This window comes from Podarcis pityusensis (assembly GCF_964106645.2).
Source record: "Podarcis pityusensis genome assembly, chromosome: 14".
NCBI lineage: Eukaryota > Metazoa > Chordata > Lepidosauria > Squamata > Lacertidae > Podarcis > Podarcis pityusensis.
Genome location: NC_138039.1, coordinates 20,680,022 through 20,705,343, shown reverse-complemented (window position 1 = coordinate 20,705,343; position 25,322 = coordinate 20,680,022). Strand labels below are relative to the sequence as shown.

Sequence of the window (25,322 nt, the reverse complement as noted above, 5' to 3'; positions counted from 1 at the left end):
TTTGGGAAACACCCAGTGAACCCTTTTTGGAAGGTAATATAAAGGCAGATAATAAATCAACTCCACTTAGGAGTAAGCTCCACTGAAATCAATAGGACCTATTTCAGAGCACACTAGTAGCCACTAAACACAACAGAATCTGATTGTTCATGTGGCTCCCTTCAGCTGTTCTCTCTTAAGAGGCATACCAGTGTGTGTGTGTGTGTGTGTGTGTGTGTGTGTGTGACACGTGCCTCTTCTAAAAATAAATAGGTTAAAGGCCTATTGAATGCATTAGTAAACATCTAAAAGCATACCTTTTGTTCAGAATTATTGACTGTTATAGAACTATTCACTTTTCACATAAAAATATATGCAGATTTAACATGTTAATCAATCATCAATTGACTGAACCTCATCAGTTAAATCAACCGAGATGTCTTTAATCAAGTGATTGATGCCATGGCATGGCAGCTTTGTTGAAGATCACATGATTTTCTCTGTCTGCATTTCCTTGCAAATGCAGTTTGCCACACTTCTGAAGTTCAACATGCTTTTTCAAACTTGGGCCCCCAGGTGCTGCTAATTACAAGCTCCCATCATCCTGAGCAGGCTTTGCCACAGGTGATGGGATTTGTATTTGGACTTGCATGTTGTTAGATTACAAGTCCAGGACCAGCAAGGCAGGTCAGTTCACTTCAAAATGTGGTTTGGGGTCAAAGTTCTCTTCAGTTCTTACTTTTGCAACATTTTGCCCACAGAAAAAGTACTTTGCAAACTTCATACAGTAACTTACTCTGACCTATAAAAAGAATGTTAAGATACCAGGCAGCTTCATCTCTTGCAGAACTTGCAAATCTTGGATGAAACAGAGAGAGACTACTGCAGGGACTAGTCCTTTAAGAAATGGCTCTTAAAAGTTCCCCAACTATCAGAACACAGGCTAATTTTAAAAGGCATGACATTCTTCATTATATGAAAATAAATTCTTGTGTCTTTAAGGAGAGATGAAAAGGCCTTTTGCATTAGCCTTTTGATGCCCAATTCCATCCTTCCTTCCTTTATTGTAATCTGTTTGATCTAATATAATTTCAAACATATTTTTAAAGGGTATTAGAAGGAAACCTTTTCTGGCTTAATAATAGATTTCTGCCAGCATATATTAAGCACACTGTTCATCAGCAAGGGAGACATCAATGTTACTGACTTTGAAGCAGACCGAGCAGAGCTGCAGAGAACAAAGTCTCTTTTTAAAAAAGAGTCACCTTTTCATCACTTTCACCTAGCTAGCTTCTAATAGGTTTGTTTGCAAGCATATTGTAAAATATGAGACCTTTCTGCATCACTCATGGCAGGTTGCGGGAAAAAATATATGAAGTGCAGAACTAATTTAATTTTTAGAGCACTGCCAGGGGAGGGGGAAGATGGGGAATCCCAGGCAGTGAAGAAAAATGGAATTTTGCTTATCACAGACTACTGGTGCTCAGAATAACTTGTATAGGAAATTGGTAATCAATTAACAAATTAGCAATCAATCAATAATTATTTAATAAATTAGAAATAACTCTTACAAAGGAACTCTGGGAATTGCAGCTCGGTGAGGAGAACAGGGCCTCTCTTACCAACTATCAGCACCCTTAACTAACAACAGCTCCCAGAATTGTTTGGGGGAAGCTGTGATGGTTTAAGGTGCTTTAATACGCTGCGGTGAATGTGGTCTATATGTGAAGTTAGGGTTTGCTTAGATTCAATCACATTGGCCATTTTAATATCCATGCTTGGAGGGGCCATTTGCAAGCTCCTTGCAGTCCATTTCATTTTGCTTTTACAATTTGGTACCGTCAGAAGGGGACCTTGAGCTGACCCCCATGCCTCTCACCAACCACAGAGGATTACTATGAGAATTAGATGGGTGCGGGAAGAAAGGTCATGTCCTCCTCTAAGCTCCTTGAAGGGCATATGTAAGTAAAACAGCCAGAGGTCTAAGGACAACTGGCCTACAAGGAAGAATGCTACTGAAAGGCAAAGAAGAGCTTGGCCAGTCCTGTAGCTAGAGAAGGAATAGCTACAAAGAGCTTGTTTCCCCATTCTTTGGCAGAAATAACTCTCTGATCCACCTGCTAGCCTGTAGATGGGTTAATGCCCCTACCCATTAACCAGAGGACTAAGGAAGGGATGGGGGACTGTAATTCCAAGGGTCAAATGTGACCCTCCATGCCCCTCTCTCTGGTCCTTAAGACCCTAAAAGAGCACACATCCTCCCAAGCCACACTAACCGTGTTTTGCCTGCTTCTCAAGAGCTTTTGCCTGGCTAGAATTTGTCCTTTAACTCTGACTATGTCTCTTGTGTGCCTGGATGGGGGATGAAGAGGGATGTGCAAGTGTTTGGAAAAAAGCCTACAGTAGGATGGAGAATAAGGCTACCAATGGCTACTAGCCATGATGGCTAGGCTCTGCCTCCACAGCCAGAGGCAGTAACATTTCTGTATATCAGTCGCCGCAAACTGCAGAATGACAGAGTGCTCTTGTGACTGGGTCCTGTTTCAGACCCAGACACCTGGTTGGCCAATGAGTGAACAGATGCAGGGCTAGATGAGCCATGGGCCTGATCCAGCAGACTCTTCTTATGTTCTTACTGTACAAAAAGTAGAATTAACATTTATTGCTCTGCAAGAAAAGAAAAAACCCAAACACCTATGCCCCCTGCCCTGGCTAGAAGGTTATGTGACCTTGAAAAAGCTGGGAAAGGTTTTCCACTCTTGAACGAGGGGCATCTGTTGAATGAAAAGAGAGGTACAATCTTTTCTCTCAGAAATAAAGTGCCAAGCCATCCATAATAAGCATCTCTTTTTAGCCTTGTGCCAGCAGTGTTTCTGACACTGAGAGTATCCAAGAGTTGTGAGGGAAACGGAACAAGTCTTATTTTTCTTTAACAGGCTTTGTCCACGGAAGCAAGAGCTGATGTTGAACAGAATTATTTTGCTCCCCTCCCCTTCCCCTCTACTCATGTGGAACCTTCACATCTTTTTCAGGTTTTGACACAAGCTAGCAGGAAATTTAACAGTTTGGGGGATTAATCACAATCCTCGCTGTGCCAGATCTGTGAATTAAATGCCACTTCCTCTGTGACCTAAGAAAAGAAGTCATGTTTTCAGGCCAACTTTTGATATAAAATATAAGCAGTGTTAGCCTGATGAAGGGCATCAACTGTGACCAGTCAGGACCCCTGTTTCTTATAAAAAGGTAATGAGACTAGAAGCTTATTTCATCTTGTATTTTTTAGTAGGAGAGCTGGTTGTCATATGAGAAACCTCTCTGATCCCAGATATTTTTGGAAATGTGACACTGAATAATGTTCTCCTTTATATCCCCTTCTCTCTTGCTTGCAGAAGGCAGTTCTATGCAAGGCTGGAGCTATATAATCCCATTCATATATATTTTTTCCTTTAAGGTTAATTTGAAATGCTGTGCAATTAAGAGTCAATTCATCTGATTACTGCAGAATACGGCAACATTGCAGTACAGTCTAATGACAAATTGATCATTATCAGTACTTAATGATCAGCCTCTTTATTTAATTGTCTAGAGGCCAAGATGTGTTAGTGTGGGGAGGGGAAACAAGAAAGGCCAATTTGTGTACCCAGATTAAACTGCAATAAATTACACAAATAGTTGTCGTTGTCAGTCCTGAATATCTGAAAGACCTCCTTCATCCCCACTGACCTTCTTGTGTGTTAAGATCGGAAAGGCTGAGGGTGCTCTCTTTGTAGCTCCACCACCCTCAGAAGTTCCCGGAATAGCAGCCTGGGAAACTGTGGGGCTCCCTCGCCTCAGAGGTGCTGCTGGAATATTCACTGCACAACTTTCACCGGATGCTTCATTCTTCATCCCAGTCTTTGATGGTTAAAGTATTTCGTTTTGTAGAACCCACTTTTTGTTCAGTGCATACTGTTCTCTTCTATTTGCAAATGTTTCACTTGTCTTATCACTGGAATAGTTTTCTCTGTTTTTGTAATTGTATTATTATATTGTTGTAACCTGCCCAGGGACCTTATGGTGAACGATGGCTAATAATTATTAAATAAATGAATAAACAAATAAATAAAATAGTAGCTGTACTACTAGTAGTAACAACAACCACCTTTTACAGAATGGGCCCCCTATAGAGATCAGGCTGGTAACCACAATGGGGGTGGAATTTCAAATTTGTCCAACAAAGCTATTTTCCTAAAATGAAGTCCACCAGCTCCACACCTGGTGAAGGAGGGATGACTGAATCAAACAGAGCTAGATACATAAATTCCATGGTCAAATGTGTGTGTGTGTGTTTATATCAAAGAGCCATTCTTGCAGCAGATTTCCTGTCTCCATCTGCCCAACCAGCATGAAAGGGAAGCTTTTCAGCCACCCTTATGTGCAGATTGGACCCATTCAGAGAGGAAAAGAGGTGAATCAACCACTGAGGATTGGCTCCTAGGATCACACAGGAAGAACACCGAGTTGTTGCTCTATCTGTTCCAAAGCTTAGCAAAGCAGTATTTAGGAATACTGAATGTGCTTCAGTTTCATGAGAATTCAAGTGTCCAAGTCCCGTTACATACAGTGGAAACTTCCATGCAAAATCAATTTAAGTCACTCTGAAAGATGATATTGGAGAACTCCAGATTATTTGCCCATGTACCTGCACAGAGTAGACCTAGCTGAAAGGCAACAAAGGGAGATCCCTCTTTATTGTTATTGTATAATTATAAGCAGGGATTTTTTTTCCGCTGGAGCAACCCCGAACTATGTTCCGGCACCTCTCAGGTGGTAGGCGCCAGTGTAGGCAAACTTCCTGACACTGCCCTACTTCTGCCACCACCACTGACACATGCCTAGGGCAGGAAAGTAGAAGCGGACAGGATGGGAGGCTGAGGTTGGGGAGAGGTCAGTGCAAATCTGAGTGTCCAGGACATCAACCATTGAGCCCAACCACGGCTCTACCTTCTCATCCTCCTCCAGGAGGCCATGTGATGGCCACGTATGCATCGCCTTTGACTGGAATTGTGCCTCTGGTTTGGGCTCAGGCAGCAGCAGCAGCAATGCATGCATGGGTGCACACTGTTCTACCTGCTCCCCCCTTCCTTCTTTCCCTCAAAGAGGGAGATTTGGGCCCCTCGTTCCACTTACTGCAGGCCTCCCCCCTCTCTCTGTGTATGGCTCCCTCCCTCCCATTTTCTCTGTCCCACCCCCCTATGTGAGCACTGCAAGCACAACAGCAGCCCACTGTGGAACGGCTCACATGGCACCTGGGAGGGAGGGGCGAGGGGCAGTGAGGAGGGAGATCCAGCTGATTATAAGATTATTGTATAACCTTAGAAGGTTGTATAATCCTGTGGCTGTGACTATCATGAAAGGACCTTGCAGTTCTGAATTTGCCACTATGCTACTGACTGAGAATGTCCCATGCTTGGATCCCTGGGGAGCTGCTGCCACTTAGTGTAATCAATGCTGAGCTGGATGGATTGATGGTCTAACTCAGTATAAGGCAGTTTTCTATGACCTTGTGACACCCAGGGGTGGTGGAAAGGCAGGGCGAATCCTTGAGCACAGCATGAACAAATTAACCTTCTGTAAGTCCAAGGTAGAGTGGCTGTTCACCAGAAAGCTGAACCTGTTTTTACTGAAACTCTCTAATCATCTAAAATCCTGACATACTACCCTTTCAATTTCAACAAAATTCAGCAGCAACTCCTGAAGGCCTGGCTGAACAGGAGAGTCACGGGGGTGGGGGGAGAGATGGAAGGGGGGCAGAGAAGCAGTTTGGAGGAGGAAGAACATGGTAGCAGAAGGCACCGTGATGGGGGTGGGAGAAGAAGCCATGGTTGTTTTCAGCTTTGCAGAAAGAGACGAATACCAATCTGTCTCTACATTCCTCCTCCCCCCTTCCAGCAAAGCCTTTTAATTCGCACTAAAACAGTTGCCCTGTAACAATGGCAAGTTAGAATCCATAAATAAACTGACAGATCTACAAATAAATTCCATTTTGCTTTTGACTGGCAGGTGTAAATAAGCCATAGAAAGGCAGGGATGGAGATTTTCCTTGAATTATTTGCTGAAGTTTAATTTTTCCCACCCCAACTTTTCTCCATTCTGTCTGCATCTTTCTGCAGTTTGTTGTTGTTGCTGTTTTAACGGCAAGCTGCTCAGCAGTGTTAGGGATTTCTTTTCCCAGGTGGAGTTTGCCACTTATACTAAGGCCTAGATCCAGTTACAAAAAAAGGTTCTAGAATCTAATGATCAAGCTTCAGGTTCTACTTCCTTTTTATGTGTGAATAATTCTGATAATAAAAAGGTGGCTGTTTTGTTGGAGTGGGGACCATAAGCAAGAAAGCTTAGCTCCAGAAATATTATAAAATCTGTTACAGCAGTCATTGAAGGTAACAATTTAAAACAACCAACAAAACTAATGTGGCATGAGCTGTTGTGGACCAGAGCTCACTCATCCATGGACAATTAGGGTTTAGCCCACACAAAACATTGTGTCACAATAAATATTTAAGGTAGTGGTAGCCAAAGTGTTGCCCTTCAGATATTGTTGGACTCCAGCTTCCATCACCCCAGACCACTGGACCAACCTGTATGGGGCTGATGGAAGTTGGAGTTCAACATCTAGATGGCACCATGGGAGTGGGTGGGTGTGCATGGGTGTTTGAGTAAGATTTTATTTTACAATTTTCCTTGTAAAAGAAACGAAGTTGCATATTTTCTCTCTCTTTCTTAATGAGAGTGAAAAATATAGAGATGGGAACTGCAGTATCCACTGGGTTCATCCCCTCTTCCAAACTTCACATGAACTTTTGAATCATGATGATATAAAGCGTGCATCTTTTGACCCAGGTTAAATCCTGCTCAGAGACTGCTCCACCAGTTACGCAGTGCTGACTTAAGCATGGGAAACTGCAGTAGCCCACATGCCATGGCAAGGGAGAGAGGGAAGAAGAAAAAGAAGAAGAAGAAGAAGAAGAAGAAGAAGAAGAGTTTGGATTTGATATCCCGCTTTATCACTACCCGAAGGAGTCTCAAAGCGGCTAACATTCTCCTTTCCCTTCCTCCCCCACAACAAACACTCTGTGAGGTGAGTGGGGCTGAGAGACTTCAGAGAAGCGTGACTAGCCTAAGGTCACCCAGCAGCTGCATGTGGAGGAGCGGGGATGCAAACCCAGTTCACCAGATTACGAGTCCACCGCTCTTAACCACTACACCACACTGGCGGGAGGGAGTGTGGGGCTTTCTTTGAGAACTTAGAAAGTTATTCTGATGAACAAACAACCATATACAGACAACTTCAACTGAGCAATGGTTGACTTTCCATGTGTCTGCACACAAACACAATTTTAAGATTTGATATTGTTGACAGAAAGGAAAGCACTATGCTATTTACAACTGATTTCTTCTTTTTTAGAAAAACTGATTGTCTTGTCTAAATACTCAATAATATAATGAGGAATTGTGGCAGTAAAGTGTAATTTGACTCTTAATTCAGGTATTATTATTATTTTTGAAAAAAATAAATAAATAAAAGGATATCCAAATTTGTAAGTAAAAGAATTTCAATAGAAATAGCTATTGTTCACATATTCATCAATGTCCAGAATGGAAATCAATCCAGCAAATACAATTAGCATCCCCTGTTGTTGCTGCTTTCAATCTGCAAATGATATGTAATTGATTATGTCTTTTCCCACATTTGCATGTGCTTTCTTTGCATGGACCTGAATGACAACATAACTGACAAATTTTACACAATTATTTAATGTAAACATCGCCACAGCAGACAACAAGATGAATAAAAGTGTGTTGGTGGGGAGTGTAAAAGACAAACTGCAGCAGAATGAAAACAGTACTGGAGGAAAGGAATACAGGGCAAGGCAGAGAAATGATGACTTCTTACATCTATAATCCAAATGCAGCTCATAAAGAGGAGTCATTTAAAACAAACAAGAATTCCAGGGGCTTAGTCCCCTTCCTCTCCACGGCTGGAGGACACAATAAAAGAAAAACACACCAATCTGCTGGGCCTGTTGCATGTGCAGTTTGAGTACAATACATAACCAGTAGAGTATAATATAATAAAATATCCTACACTGAAACATTAAATATAAGCAGAACAAAACAAAGGGAGTTTGGTGGACACTTATAAAGCTGTTCAGGAGTGGACCAAATACATTGCTCATGTGAGAGAGTTTCCCAAGTATGTGACCACCACTAAGTATATACATGTTACAGCTAAATTTGAGTTTATCGTTTGTAGAGGGAAACCAAAATGAAAGCGTTGTCTCTGGTACTGGCCAAACAACATGTTCTGCAATTCTTCCCTCTACATTTTATTTATATATAGCTTGAGTAAGTCACATATTCTCCCCTAGTAAAGTGAAAAAGAAGCTTGTAGAAGGGATGAATGCGGTAGGTTGAGAGGAGACTGCCAAAGTATTTTCTCCACTTAAACCCCCAGCCCTTCTAGGCTGCTTTCAGCAACAATTTTAAGAATGAATTGCACTGGTCATTGTGAATGTCATTCATCACTGGAGACAACCATCATACCCTTTTCCTAATTGCAAAACACAGCAACTGTTTATAAACCTGACATTTATTCCCTCATCTTCCAGAACTGCCTCTATTAGCGGCCATTCCAACTGCCTTCATACAACTGAAAGGTCAGGCAGTGGGGCCTCCAATGTCACATTTGGCTGGTACCAATTCCACTAGTTCATGAAGGAATTCCATCATGTAATAACATTAAAGACTTGGGGTGGTTCCAGGCTGTTGTTATTTTGGGGTAAGATTCATTAATGTCCCATTAAATTCAGGTTTCACAATCTGGATCTGGAGCTTTTGTGGGACAAATTCTCTTCCCCAAAAGATCGGATTTCTTGAAAAAAGGAAAGTGATGGGGAAATGCAGTGGAAAGGGAGGGGTATTGTTTACTTTGATGCAACATCACCTAGCCTCCCCGAAAACAAATCTGAAGGAATGCTCATTTAGCAGTTAACATCTTCTAATCTATCTTGCAAGCGAATCAGGATAAATGTTCAATGAACAGGACATCTAGAAGTCCCCTTGGAGCCAAATTTGCTTACTTTCCAATTCCCATCCAGTTAAGAACATAAGAAGAGACTGCTGGACCAGGCCAATGGCCCATCTAGTCCAGCGTCCTATTCTCACGGGGCCAAGCAGATGCCTGTAGGAAACATGCAAGCAGGATTTGAGTACAAGAGCACTCTCTCCTCTGGTTTCCAGCATAATGGCTAGTAGCCACTAATTGCCCTCTCCTCTGTGAATTTGACCAGTTCTCTTTTAAACCATGTTGGTGGCCATCACTGTCTTCTGTGGGAGTTCCACAGTTTAACTATGCACTGCATGAAAAAGCACTTTCTTTTGTCTACCTTGAATTTTCCATTGTCCAGCTTCATTAGATGTCTACAAGTTCTAGTGTAATGAGGGAGTTTTCATTTCTTCTGTTGTGTCTCTTATAATGCAAAACACTTACATAGAACAGTAAAGTACATTGAGGGGTTTGGCTGAGAAATGGCACACAAATGTAGTGAAACAGTTGCATCAAGTTTGGTGCAGATAAAACCTTGGAAGAAAAACCTCCCTATGCATATAATCAACTGCAGAAAGCAACAGGTTGTTGTCCAGAAAGTTTTGGAATTAAGTACCACCTTTGAGGGTTTTTTTAAATGAAAAGGGAACCATCGTTCAACAGATACTATTTAAGGGCTGCAAACTGTGCCTTTGAATGGCAAGATCTCTTCCCCAACCCTATCATTCCATATTCCTTTGTTTGTATCCTTTGCAATCTAACTGCTTGACAACTTCATTCAGCTGTTAGTAACAAGCAAAAAATATTGATTACTTCTGAATGCCCTAATGATTGGAGAGCGGGAGACAGAACTGTAAATATAGAGTTTTCACATTCCAAGTGAAATTATAGTTTGCCCGACAAGATTGCACAATAAGTCAGTGAACAAATCAGCCAGTGTGGGGTTCTGGGGTCACTCAAGTGATACCGACACATTACAATAATGAGAACTTGAAATACTTCATACCATATTGATCTCTTTTAACCTGAATCATTCCCTTGGTGGGAGATTACAAGGCTGAGCACTGGATCATGAACCACACAGGAGATGCTGATGAGAAATACCCACGTATCTATCAATAATAATAAACCTCTTTGTATTCCTTTACACCACTTTCCCCCATCCCTGAAATATATGGCTACCCCACCCCTAATTATAAAGTTGCTTATGTCTCGCAAGTACAGTTATTTTAAAACTGTTCTTCAAGAGTCCTAGGGCTAGCTTCAGGGCTCGCTGAGGCAACAAAGGAGATAAAGATCTGTCAGATGGATGGCCTCCTTTGATCCTAGGAATTACGGAAAGGGTTTTAGCTCAGTGGTAGAACATCTGCCATGCATGCAGAAGGTCTTAGGTTCAATCCCCAACATACCCAGGTAGGGATGGGAAAGACTCCTGCTTGAAACCCTGGAGAGCCACGGCCAAACAGTGTAGACAATGTTGAGCAAAGTGGGACAATGTTCTGACTCAGTATAAGGCAGCTTCCTATAAAAATTGTGCAGATATGCTACTGTTAGCCATGTGTGTGATTTACATTGGATTGAGGGGCAGAGTTCTGTGGTGTGCGCACGCACACATACATATCCCGCCCCTCAGTTTGGAAAAAAATTAATGACGTAAAATATTATATTTGGAGTCATTTTGTTTCTTCTTCTGTGCATAACATTTTGTTGTTGTTCAGTCGTGTCCGACTCTTCCTGACCCCATTAGTATGCTTAATGTAATTACAGTGGTACCTCAGGTTAAGAACTTAATTCGTTCCGGAGGTCTGTTCTTAACCTGAAACTGTTCTTAACCTGAAGTACCACTTTAAGTAACGGGGCCTCCTGCTGCTGCTGCTGCTGCTGCTGCCACTGCTGCCACTGCCACCACGCGATTTCTGTTCTCACCCTGAAGCAAAGTTCTTAACCTGAGGTACTATTTCTGGGTTAGCAGAGTCTGTAACCTGAAGCGTCTGTAACCCAAGGTACCACTGTAATTTTATGATAGAGGTTTTCTCCATAATATTTGCAGTTGATTGGTAGGATAGCAATTGTTGCATGTTAATATGTTTGTCTCGTGCTTCTTACATAGTGGCATAAATCAAAAGAAGCAAAGAAGAAATGGATATGCTGGATCCAGAATTTATGTACAATGCATACAACCTCTGAAGATAGAACAACTGCTCTCTGCTTAATTCTCTCTTTCAGCTGAGAGAATGACAATGTTATTGTTACTACATTCAGTGTTATCATTACTACATCCATACTAAAATGGTGCAAAGGAGGGAAGCAGCCCACTTTAAGTACAGGGAAATGTTATCCAGAAATCAAGTTTTCTTAGCACGCTTAGCTGTGCCCTGATTTAAATAATAATAAAAAAGGCACAGCTAAGCATGCTAAGAAAACATGATTTGGTTTGTCATTTTTAGCCACACTTTTCTGCATGGGTCATACAGGAAGCAGCTCACAAGATTTATACATAAATATACATACACACACATCAAGCAACCAGCTTCATGACAGCAGCATATAAAACAAAACCCAACACTTAATGCAGGGGCAGGCAACCTAAGGCCCGTGGGCCGGATGCGGCCCAATCGCCTTCTCAATCCGGCACGCGGACAGTCCGGGAATCAGCGTATTTTTACATGAGTAGAATGTGTCCTTTTATTTAAAATGCATCTCTGGGTTATTTGTGGGGCCTGCCTGGTGTTTTTACATGAGTAGAATGTGTGCTTTTATTTAAAATGCATCTCTGGGTTATTTGTGGGGCATAGGAATTTGTTCATTTTCCCCCCTTCAAAATACAGTCTGACCCACCACATGGTCTGAGGGACGGTGGACCGCCCCATGGCTGAAAAAGGTTGCTGACCCCTGACAATGTCTGAGAGTAAGGCTGCAATCCTATACTCACTTACCCTCTCAAGTCAATGGAGCTTTCTTCTGAGTAGATGCGCAAAGAAATGCACCATGAGTAAGCATGTTCAAGAATTCTGATAGAAATGGAAGCAGAAATTGCCAGTAATTATTTGTCCCATGTCTGGAATGGAAATCAATGAAGCAAATATTATCAGTATTCACCATTGCTGCTGCTTTCAGTCTCCAAATGATATGTAATTGATTACATGCCCTCCCCCCATCTGCATTGTGCTTCCTTTGCACTGTAATGAATGGGCTGTAATAATGTAATGGAAAAAAATATTTATTTTTAATTATGTAATTTTGCCACGAGGTGAATAATGGGGTTGGGGGGGGCGAAGACAAACTGCAGCAGAACAGAAACAGTGCTGAATATGAAACTACAGGACATAATGGAAAACAATTACTTCTTACATGCCTAACCGTGAATAGGGTTAGATGAATTTGCTAATTCCAGTCTCTCTCTTTCCTGATCTTAAGTTCAGCTCTCCACTTTAATTTGTGATTATTGGGTATATTTTTTTTCAAAAAGTCATGTACCAGCATGTTAGCGTGCACCTCTTCCTCATATAAACATTTTGTATGCAATACTGCATTCTCCCACCCTGAGCCCGGCCTTGGCTGGAGAGGGTGGGGTATAAATAAAAATTACTATTATTATATGCAGGTGCTCCCTCTCTTATTTTTTCATCAGCTATTGAAAAACCTTCCTTTTCCATTAAGACTTTAAAAAAAAAAAATCACTATCTATATTAGACTTGAAATTGTTTTTATTGTTAAATCACTTCAAGATATTTTAATGGGAAGTGGTTCAAAAATAAAATAAAGAAATAATACACACAATTTTGCAAGCAATTTCCCCTACCACAATGCATTTCTATGTTACTTTGTTAATGTGTGTCCCCCATCTCCCTGCATATACAAGGTATTATTCTGGAAGGTCTGAATTAGTTAAGCTTCACATTAAAATGCAACCCGTAATTGAGGCAAAGAGCTTGTGCCTGATATACTAATTCAGAGGCCAGTCCCTATTTATACTTTTTTTTTTAATAAGCCAGTTTGCACAACATGTAAATAACAAGGTTTGTGTTATAAAAACTTCTGCTTCTACTGTTTTCTGAATGAGTTTTATTCTATGTGATAGAAACTATTGGGTGGGAATAACCACAAGATGTCACTGTTGCAGCAAACACACTCAATAGACATTTATCTGACTTCTCAAATTAACAAATAATAAGTTTACCCGCTATCATTCTTTTAAAACTATTTTCATCACAATCCATTATGTATTTAAGCCTCATACATTTAAATCCCATTGATTTCACTGGAACATTCACTATACATTACATCTCAGATTCAGAGTCATAAGAGCAAAAACATTGCACGAGAGTGTAGTTCTTTCTATCAAGAGTCCCAAATGCATTGTGAAGGTAATATCATAATAACTGCACCTGGTAGGGGAATTATTCTGTCACTGCGATATTACACCGGCATGTTAAAGTAAATCTCCTAGCTACTGATCTAGTTTCACAATGTTGACCAAAACCTCACACAATTTGTGAGTTATTCCCCCCCCCAAAAAAAAAGTTGGTTTATTATACATTCAGCAAAATTTAAGTGGTGAAGGCATTATTATTATTATGGGATTAATTATTTCAGGATATAGAGATGAAAGGTATTTACATTTCCAAATGGTCCTCACTGGGGGTTGGAGTGGTAACTGTCTCCCAATATATAGAATATTCTAACTGGTAGAAAGGTAGCCTGAAATTCCTCAATAATATGCTCATTCTGGAAGCACACAGTTGCTTCCCCCCCCCCCCGCCCTGCCCCGCCCCACATTAATTTTGTTCTGCACTTGCAGACACAGAGAACCATGCTGATGTCCAAGAAGAGCTTTATTATTTTATACAGCTGCATCCATAAACTTTTCCAAGGGCAATTGTGAATCAAGTGCTGCTGAGCCCCACTTAACACAAAGAGGGAAGAGTTTTTGTGTGGCATCTCTAAGCCTCACCAATTCAGGCTCCAATCCTAACAGGGATTGTAGAATTTAGTGGGGCTGAATTCTGAATAATGTGTGGTTAACGTTACATTATTCCACACTATAAACTGTGACCCCCTCCTTACCCAAGGTTAGAAGCTTTTTCAGATTAATGAGATGCTTTATATTTATACAACTGGAATGCTTTTGGGTGTGCACCTTTGCATGGGAGGAAGTTGGGAAGGAAACCACAACAACTTGTTCCCGCCCATGTGACCTTATTGCCTCCACCTATATAACCTCCTTGGCCACTGCCAGCCCCACCATGAAGGAGGATAAGGCTATCAGTGGCTAGTACCTGTGGTGGCTATGTTCTACCTCCACTGTAGGGGCAGTAGGTCTATGAATAACAGTGGGTGGAAACCGCAGGAGGGGAGAATGTTCTTCTGCTCAAGTTCAGCTTGAGGGTTTCTCCAGAGGCATCAGGTTGGCCACTGTGAGAACAGGTTGCTGGACTAGATGGACCATTAGCCTGTTCCAGGAGGCTCTGCTTATCTTATTTTTAAAATGTAGAAAGGCCCATGAAACTGTTTATTTTTATTTTTTTTTTTTTCAGCCAATCATTTTGTACTGTTTATGTTGGTTCATATTTTATTGTAAATGATGTTCTATGCCGCCATGTTATATTGTAAGAACTGGTGGTGTATAAATATTTTAAAATAAGCAGTAAATATTTAACTGATAAAAAAATAAAATAAGAATGGGGAGGGAGCAGGGAAAGAAAACAATGTCCAGTGGCAACTTAAGAAAACAAGCACTCGAAAACAAAACAAAATAGGAATTTCAAAATTTGGCATCTAGGATAATGTCTTAAAACCATTCTACATTCACCAGAAAAGAAAAAAATTAAGAAAGTGAACATTAAACTATCTTATCACTCTAGGAAAGTAAGAGAGTGTGTGTGTGTGTGTGTGTGTGTGTGTGTGTGAGAGAGAGAGAGAGAGAGAGAGAGAGAGAGGGAGGGGGGGTGTTATCCAGCTACAAAACTAGTAGAATATTTAATCCAAAGTGCACTACTAATGACTCCTCAAGCAGCTCCTTAGAATAAACTATTTGGTGCCGAGAAAGTGGCTGTTAAAAACCCAGTGTGAAACCACTAAACATAAACTTTAACAAGCATTCTATTTCTTCCCACATTTATGGTGGCTGAACGAGAGAAATTTGGGATAATAAGAGCTTAAATGGAAAAACTAGTGCAAAGAACCATGAGCATCATCTTGTCCGACTTTCTTGTCACACTTGCCAGATTTACCTGTTCCCTTTTTCCATTATTTTTTAAATATTTCTTCACAGAGAGAAATTAGGGGGAAAAAACCCCTTATAATTGTGGACACAGAAGATGAATGTCATGATTCTCAATTCCCTTGTTTAGTTACTACAAGACATTGATGAGCGTCTCAGTGTATTTCTTGTTAACATTTCATGGAGTTACTCCCATAAACATACGTTTACTCTTGTTCCCAATACCTTGTTCTGTCACGCCGACAGATGGCTTTATACTGAAGCATATGAAAATATTAAATACTTTATAAAGCTGTTGCCAGTTAGAAATGCCTTGGAGTAATGAGTATCTTGACAATTTCTTTTGAGGAGAGGGGGCACACAGCAAATACTGCTTAGGGACTGTCTCCAAATGCCTTTGCCATCTCTCTCTCTCGCATACACCCTTCAATCTCATTTTCTACAGCATTTCCAGCAGTCTGTTCTCAGCTTGTTGCAAGTTGTCATTATGCTGAAGTGTTTTCTTTCTGTTTGGCTAGGCATGCTATAGTCTCCCATCTATTTGTTTAGTGCTTGTGTAAAGCTTCTAGGCTTATATGTGTACAGTGAAGCGTAATTTGGGCTTTGCAAGAGGAAGTACCATTGTTTTACAACTGCTACTAAAATCATTTCATGCCAAAGTGTGGCACAGAAGGGAAACAGAGCACGATTTTGGTGAAATGATGGAACTTGCTTGCTTGCTTAGGGTGGGTTTGTGCTGGTTGGCAGGAATTTTGCTTTGGTTCTTGGCCCATTTGTTCTGTGCCCTGTTTCTTCATGCCCTCAACTGTCTATGAATGGGGTATGAATAGAAATAATGGCTAATATAATACTAAAGGTGCATGGGATGTCAGGGGAAGGACAGTATCTCTCTGATGGGGGAGACTTTGTGCTCTTTCTGGGTACAAAATTTTAAGGAAATGGTTGTAGTTCAATAGTAAAGCATCCTCTTTGCATGTAGAGCAGGGGACAGCAATTTTTTTCAGCAGGGGGCCGGTCCACTGTCCCTCAGACCTTGTGGGGGGCCGGACTATATTTTTTGGGGGGAAATGAACGAATTCCTATGCCCCACAAATAACCCAGAGATGCATTTTAAATAAAAGGACACATTCTACTCATGTAAAAGCACGCTGAATCCCAGACCGTCTGCGGGCCAGATTTAGAAGGTGATTGGGCCGGATCTGGCCCCTAGTTTGCCTACCCGTGATGTAGAGAGTCCAAGGTCCAATTCCTTGCATCTCCAGATAGGGTTCAAAATGTTCGCTGCCTGAGCCCATGAAGAGCGGCTGCCACTCAATGTGGAAAACACAGAGCCAGATGGAGCAACGGTCTGATTCTGATTAAGGCAGCTTCCTATGCAGCAATACAACTTTTTAAAGCATGTATACTATTGCAATGGGAAAGTTTGACTGGTGCTTAACTGTTTCCCATTGGAATAAATTGGGCTTATAAATATTTAACTGTGGTTGGATCATTTCCAAAGTTTTTGTTGTTGTTATCAAGGATGAAAAACCTAGGCTGGGTATAGCTCTTTGGTGTGTTGTTCCCAGGCCTACGGGTGTCTGCCTAGGACACATACATTCACTATCCCTGCAAACTAGATGTATGGGATTCACATCAAGGAAAGTATCCCATAATAGGAAACCAAAACAAATATACTGAGTAAATTATCCCTGAAAAGAAAGCAATATAAAAGTATTGAGTTGTCCCTTTTAGAGAACCAAGGGGTTAGCTACATTACAAACATAGATTGGTTTTATACTACTTTAAACTACTGTGGCTTTCCCCAAATATATCTGGGAACTGTAGCTTTGTTAGGGATCCTTCCCTCCACCCCTCGCTCATAGAATAATGCATTCCACAATTTCCCAGGACAACAGTCTTAGATCTGCAGTGTACATACACTTGATGGCTTTATTCCCAAAGGTTACTATGTACTCTAAAATGGCAACACAGAATAAGTAGTTTGACAACTCTGATAATTTTCTTTGAAAGAATGTTGAATTTACATGGTGTATGGCAGCTTAAGAATAAAGCAATTATTTAAGTAGAATCAACTTGGATAAATCATTTGGGCAGGAAATGTATCAAGGGGAAGAGCAAAAAAAGGGGGAAGTGATGTTATTACTGTCCAATGTGGCAGACAAAGTTTAATGCCTACCCGCCTGTCACCACCACCATTATTATTATTATTATTATTATTATTATTATTATTATTAGCCTGCTCCAAGGGAGAGTGAAAGTGAGTAAGGCAGATTGATCTCCCTCGGAACTCAGACCCATAGCTGGAAAGCAATCTCGGAAAGATCTTCCAATGAGATCTTTTCAGCACAACTATTCTGTGTCTCCATTAATTGCCATGATTAATGCTGTTTCTTTTCTTGGAACTCTGATATGCAAATAAAGCAGCAGCCTCACAAAACATGGACTTAATCAACTGGAAAACGGGGGGGGGGGGGGATCGCCAACTTGGTCATAGTCAGATAAACTGCATGCGGCCTTCTAAACATATTAATAGTTTCTACATTTCAGAGTGGAATTGATATACCAACGTTTGTTGCATAAAAAGCTGAACACACTGATATGTCTATTCTTTTGCTTTCCACAAATTATCCATCTCTGTGCATTTACTGTGTATGTTTCAGTTGGTGAAGATGCTTAATTTCTGGAATGTAAATGTCCATATCATATCCCCACTTTCTGTACTGGGTCCAGTTCTGTTTTCCCCTTTGGGTGCAATTCAGCAGCAGCTTGTCCTCTGTCGTGCACCCCTCCCTGTAAAACACAGCAGCCAAATTACTGGCTGGTTCCGTTTATATCTCACAACCCCCATTCTGAAACAGCTGCACCAGTTGCCAGTTCATTTCTTCATGCAATCCAAAGTGCTGGCATTCCTGTTTAAAAGCTTTAAATGACTTAGTACTCAGCTATACATACAGCTGCAAATATACGTTTTATGTGTGTTTTAAGTGCATTATACAAATCTGACACTAATGGCAATGGTGAGTTCATGGCAAATTCAATATATTTTTCAAAATGCTTTAAAAAAAAGCACTTTCACAGCGTGTGTTTTATATATATATATATATATATATATGTGTGTGTGTGTGTGTGTGTGTGTGTGTGTGTCTAGATTTCAACTTAGGCTCCAAATATCTGAAAGAACCCCTCTTTCCCTGCAAACCCTCTTGGGTGTTAAGATTAGTAGAGGGCCTCTTATCAGTAGTTACTTTGCCCTCAGAAGTTCAGCAGGTGGCAGCATTATTGGTTGCAGCCCCTAAACTGAGAAATTCCCACCCAAGTAAGGTTTGCCTGACACCTCCATTGTATAGCATTCACCACTTGCTAAAGTTGTACCTTATTTACCTTGGCCTTTGACATGTGGGTGCATGAACCCCATTCCCCATTTAAACTGATTTAAGCACTGTGTTTTTATATTGTTGTGACCCACCCTGGGACCTTATGGTGACCAGTGGGTAAGAATCAGCAACTATTGCCATGGCTCCCATGTTCCTTCTTGGGTCACCAACAGCCCTGAAAATGATGTCCCGCATGAAGTTACAGACAGGTACCGTGATGTTTTTGATGGCACCATCCCTCAGAAATGTTGTCTTCACAGTTCCTCCAACATTCCCAGTAAGGACCTCAGACACCACAGAAATTGTATTTTCTGTTGATTTTGGCACCAAGTATGCTGCTTAAGCAGGGACACAGTGCAGGGTAGTAATTAAGATGCCATGAGGCTATCCCATCACTGTCAGCAGTACCAGTTATATTTTGGGGGATACCATTGTTGTTGTGTTTGTGTTTTTTTGCAGGGCGGATATCATGCTCAACACGCTTTACAATAGGCTGAGAATTAGAACAATTCATACAACATTTTAACATACTGTTTTTTGTCAGTCCAAGACCAGATTGAGTTAAGGGGCCCAACACACCACTTGCTTAAGTATTTTTTTGTTCCTCATAATCATAGGTCTCTGCTTAAATATCACAAGATGAACCAGCTTTACAGCAATTTGAGTTTGCACTGATGAAGCTTCTGGCACTTGGTAGCTGAGCCAGGGGGAAGATGCAGAATGACCATGAACATTCTTATACAATGGTACCTTGGGTTACATGCGCTTCAGGTTACATATGCTTCAGGTTACAGACTCCGCGAACCCAGAAATAGTGCTTCAGGTTAAGAACTTTGCTTCAGGATAAGAACAGAAATCATGCTCCGGTGGCACGGCATCAGCAGGAGGCCCCATTAGCTAAAGTGGTGCTTCAGGTTAAGAACAGTTTCAGGTTAAGTACGGACCTCTGGAATGAATTAAGTACTTAACCCGAGGTACCACTGTAGTTCAAGAACAAAGTTGTTCAGCATGCTAGCATTCCAGCTTCTCAAATTCTCTAGTCATTTTGCAGTTTCTGCAAATTTAGAATGTGTGCTTGTTATAACATTATCCATTTATTTAAAATTATCCATTTATTTAAACTCAGAGCTTTTTTCTTTAAAACAAGCTTGCACCCCCCTTCATTCTAATGACAAAAAATGTCACCATAAAATTCATGAATAAAATGTATGCATTAATAGGTAAGTATCAGGTAAAGTCCAGCAAACGAATATGTAGGTGTTATGGTAAAGAGAAATAATTTAGTGATCATTGTGAATTGCATGTGGATGCTATGAATCCCAGAGAGTGAACATCAGAGAAAACACCAATGAATATTGACTATCAATGCTTTTTTATATTTAAAAAAAAATGCCCCCAAAGTAAGGGAACACCTATCAAATTTCAGTCCTTCACAAAGCTGGGATGGCCAGTATTTAATATGATAATGGTGACAGACATCAGGGATTGTATACAATTTAGCCCTACTCAGATTAGACCAAATGAAGTTAGTGTATGTGACTTAAGTGAACTCATTTCAGTGAGTCTACTCAGAGTAGAACTTGGTTGGCTACAACCCTAGATTTTGGCATGCACTATTACATATATATTGTTAGCATATGTCACATTCATCTATTTAGAAATAAGATTACTGCATGAAATTTACAAGGGGTAAGAAGATCTAGGTCTTCAAAACAACGAAGATCCAACAATGTTTTTGCTTATTTGTTATATCAAGGCTCAAGGGCAACCAGCATCCAATGCTCAAGAGGAAAGTAAGATTTGGTGCAAAAAGAGTAGCACAAATTCAATTTTCAGCTTATCTAAAGGTTGGGCTCTTAATGGGTACCTGACTGGAAGTTCCGCTGAAATCAACGAGGTTTATTTCCAGACAAACCTGTTTGGGAATTATGTGCCAATCACAGGGGATATAAAGTTCCAAGTTGAATATCCCCTCTGTGGACAGAGCATCTCTTAACTAGCATAACTTTTAACAATGCTATTTTGTTAACATTTATACCAAGCAAGTACGTGGAGTTATTTATAATGAGAAAGTATGCGGGTTTTTGTTTTGCTTTTGCTTATAACAAGCAAACAGTGAAAATATAAAAAGTCATCACAAACAAACAGTTGGTGCATTCATGCTAATACTTCCCTGTCTCCCTGAACCCCAAGGCACTTTAATAGAAACTGCAAAGGCAATGCAGAAAATGAAAAACAACTTGCTCAAGCACCTGACTCTCTCTCTCTCTCTCTCTCTCTCTCACACACACACACACACACACACCCCTTCCCTCCTACCCACACAAAAAAATCACTTTGCATTTTTTTATGGAGCTGGGGTGGAGAGTGGAAGCATATTAAGTTCAGGCAATATAACCAAGCCTTTTGTTATTCTTAATTGCTTGAATTTACAATCTAGTCCTGCTGTATAAAAACTAGATTTTAAAAGCTGAGTCAAGTGATTTTTCTCTCTCTAAGTACTTTCACAAAGTAAGTTTCTATACTACTACACAGTAGGCTAAATTAGCTATAGAGAACAATTGACCTCCCCCCCCCCCAACATTTATACAGAAACAATGTCTCTTCCCTAACTATCAAGAAACCTTCCTCATTGAAAGTAAAATTCATGTGCATGAAATTAGTAGTTAATTGGAAAATAAGAGAAGAGTTGTCTGCCCTTTGAAGACAACCAAAATGAAAACAAATAACGCTGTGATGTATCTTCCATTAAACCTAACTGTTAAGTAAATTAAGGATTTATTTAACTCAAATATAACTGTACCATTTACCAAATTCCCTGTCCCATCACCCCTCCAAATGATAAATGGAGTATTTAAAAAACCAAAACATAAAACAGTAGCCCTCTGTGTAAGCCCACAGTTTAAAGCCCCCCCCCCCCCAAAAAAAACATCCCAGATCTGTTTCTAGATTGAAGAAGATATTATAAAACAAGATACTGGAAGAGAACTTTATCATTTTTTTCACTGAGAAATTCAACTTCTCAGTGGGAAAAAAATGATAAAGTTCTCTTCTAGTCTCTTGTTTTATAATGCATCATTAACATGAGTATTAAAACTCCAGCTAATTCAGACTTTCCTTCAAGTTAAATTGGTATGAATTGGCAATTCATAAGCAGGATGTTGAAGCTAGACATGTTCTCACAACATCCATTTCCTTTATTCAAAATGTGATGTTCAAAAATCATGGCCCCAACAAGCCAATTACTTGTTACACAAACATATTTTATGGCAATACATCAATGGCTTTAACAAGCATAATTTAGAGCATAAGAATAATGGAAACAATAGCACAGTGAGGTCCTTTGCCGGTGCCGGGGCGGGGGGGGGGGAGGGTCCTTACTATAAATACTGTAAGTTGTCCTTTATTTTATTCTAACCAGCTGGTCATTTTTAAGAAAAATCTTCAACGTTAAAACTTCAACCAACACATAGAAATGAGAACATGATAATCCACTCCAAGAGGAACTAGGAGAACATCAAGACTAGCGCTTCACCTGAATGTCCCTTTCTTTCTTTGGCACCAGACTCCCAGAAGCCCCTGCAAAATAAAGCAAGAGGAAAAGGCAGCTAGCCAGATTTGGTGTAGAATTTCTTGGCTACACCCGCACCTCTTTCATTCTCTTTGCACACATAAAAAAGCCCTGGTTGTCCCACAGAGTTCAAAACAAATCCTCAAGTACCTAAAACCTGCCTCATTATGTGGACTTATCTCCAACTTGTTTGACCAAGCATTGGTCCTAATGCAGCGATACCACACATACCCAGGCTTTAGAGAAATAATTCTGATCCACCATTTCCTCAAAAGACTAGACCATCTCTCTGCTGCCTAGCTTTCCAGTGCTACATTTTCTGCTGCAGGAGATACATGTTTAATGGACACAGTTTCAGAATATTAACGACAATAACACTGTTCCACAGAAGACTTTTATGTGGGAGTAGACCCCCACTGAGTTGAACTAGACATTTCCTCAAGCAGATACCCTTTAATTCATTCATTTAATTATGAAGAACATTGTCTTCAGATAAGATAAATTGTAAATTTCAAGAAAATGCTAAAGTGCCCCCTCTACAATGTGTGTGTGTGTGTGTGTGTGTGTGTGTGTGTGTGTGTGTGTAAGGAGGGAGGACAAAATACGAGATGTGATTTTGAAGCTCATTCAGATTAAATGAATTAGCACCTCCCATAAGCACAATTCATTAAGGACTTCCTCAGTTCAAGGTCAGTGACTATAATTCATTGCAACCTAGTGGGTAAGAAGAGCTCGTGGGGAGCAGTATCATTTCCCACCTTCTGTTATATTGGTCAGACAACATATCTGGTCCACCAAGGCAAGAATGGCAAACATCAGGACATTCTTCTCAAAAGTTAATGGAACCTAGGAGTCCACAACTAGTGTAGCTTATCATTTTACCACCATTGTAAAAGCACCAAAATACTGTTAGCCTGCATTTATTTTGTCATGCTACAAAAAGCAAATTACTATAGCTTTTAGCTTTATTTTATTGTTTTAATTATAATTTTTATTGAGTTTCAGAACAAACAAAAAATATACAGAATAAAGCCATTATTGTATTCAGAACATCTGTCACTCTCCCACCCAGCATCCACTGACCTTCCCTGAACCAAAGTATATTCATAGGACTTGCTTACAGCAGGAACAGACAGACTGAAGTAAAGGAATTCAATGCATACACCTAACAGGCCTAAAAGAGCCAAGCAGATTTGTATTGGGTTGTTTAGAATGGGTCTATTACCACCTTGCATATTCACATCTTCAGTAAAGGAGTACCACATCCCCACAAATGGATCTTTCTTTCTTTGACCTTAGGTGAGCTTTTAAAATAAAACAACCCTCCAAACCTTTTGGTACCAGTAATCCAAATCAGAAAGTGCAAAGTTATTCCTTACTTTATTTTGCACGAAATATTTGCTTCTGTGATGTAATCAATGTAAGGTTTTAGGATGACAACACAGGGTAGTATAAAATGAGGTTGTTAGCGAGCATTACAAGTTTATTATTATGAAGACACTTTGACTCACTGAGAACTTTATATATGTTCCCACCTTTCCCATAAGTAAGTCGTTCCACCTTATCCTCACAGTTAGCCCATTGGGTAAGCTAGGCCAAAATACAGTGACTAGGCACAAAGCTGAAGCGTTTGGGCCAACAGTAAACTGAACCCACGTCTCTTCCCCTAGCCTTGCCACCCCATCTCAGCTTTAACTACTTAGCCTTCATTATCAGAATGCTGCTTCAACCCTATACACACTTAACAAGGAGTCAATCCCACTGAGTTGAATGGGACTTATTTCAGAGCAGACATTCATAGGATTGTGCTGTACCTCACTTTTCCTGAAATAAACTTCTGGGGAAGTGGCAGTTCATGATGAGAGACATTTAATAGTGGTACCCTGCATGCCTCAGTCTGGCTAGGATATCCTATATCCATGAATTAAACCAAAACCGAGGACAATTACAATACTGGTTTACTATTATTGCTTACCATGGCTGTCTATGATACAATTTTACACCTATCAAATTTCACCTTGGCTTTGATACTGCATGGTAGTAGTGGGGATCAACAAGATTACTGATGGTCTTATTTGCCAAAATAAGTATGCAAGGGGAGGCCATGACCAACCTATAAGATTCTGATCAGTAAATAGTTCACTAGCATAATTCTTATTTATAGACAGAAGTATCAATGACTCAATAGCTGAAAAATGTGTTTGGATAAACATAGAACTCTCTACAAGTTTCATTTCAGTACGAAAGCCAACATAGCAGGTAATAACTCCCTGGTCTGACATTTAGGAAATAAAGATCCAGTTGCTCATCCTCAGAAGAATATTTCACTTTTTGGAAAACAAACAAAACAATGCTTAAAGAGGAAAAAAAGTGTGGCTGCCAAAGAACACATTTTTTGCAGTAACAAACAGTGCTAAAATGAACAGAAAGGCGTCATGCATGCCAACCCAGGTCAAAGTACTTCATACTTCTCAGCAATTCATTTTAATAATGGGAGGGTTTTCCTCACTCTGTGGGAAATGGCTGCACTACCACAGCTAATTCAAAGCTTATAAAACGCATATACTGTATTCTTTTTTGCATGGAGATTTTTTTTTTAAAAAAAAACAACAACAACAAACCTCTTTTGATAACACACCATTATCTTTCACAATGCTTTGAATGGTAATTTTAAAAGAAAGATGGTCCACTTCACAGAGCAAGAATCATTTAATACACGGCATTGGGAGGAGGATTTGAAACATAGTTTAGACAATTTACGTAATATCAAATTACTGCAGGCATTGAAAATGTCATGATTCTCATTCTTTCCAAAGCGCAAAAAATACATACACAACATAGACTGTATTGGTCACTACTGAGTATCAAACAAAATAGCATCAAATAGCATGCAGTCAACACCGTATTATTGCATCAAGTAGCATACAGGCAATGGTACATCATCTCTATAAGGTATAAATAGTTCAGGTTAATTATTTTGAATACAGCTGCAATTGATTTCTGCTGCATATCAAAACATAAGCATTTAGACCACCAAAATAACAACAAATCATCCAATGGCCGAACTATGAAAATGATTTTCTCCCC

The 25,322-nt window shown here is 40.2% G+C and overlaps 1 protein-coding gene across 30 annotated transcripts in view; it reads right to left on the bottom strand.

Moving 5' to 3' along the window:
• RBFOX1 (RNA binding fox-1 homolog 1) overlaps nucleotides 1-25,322 on the bottom strand; it is a 1,496,801-nt gene that overhangs the window by 761,492 nt on the left and 709,987 nt on the right. The gene's annotated exons all lie outside the window — the stretch shown is intronic.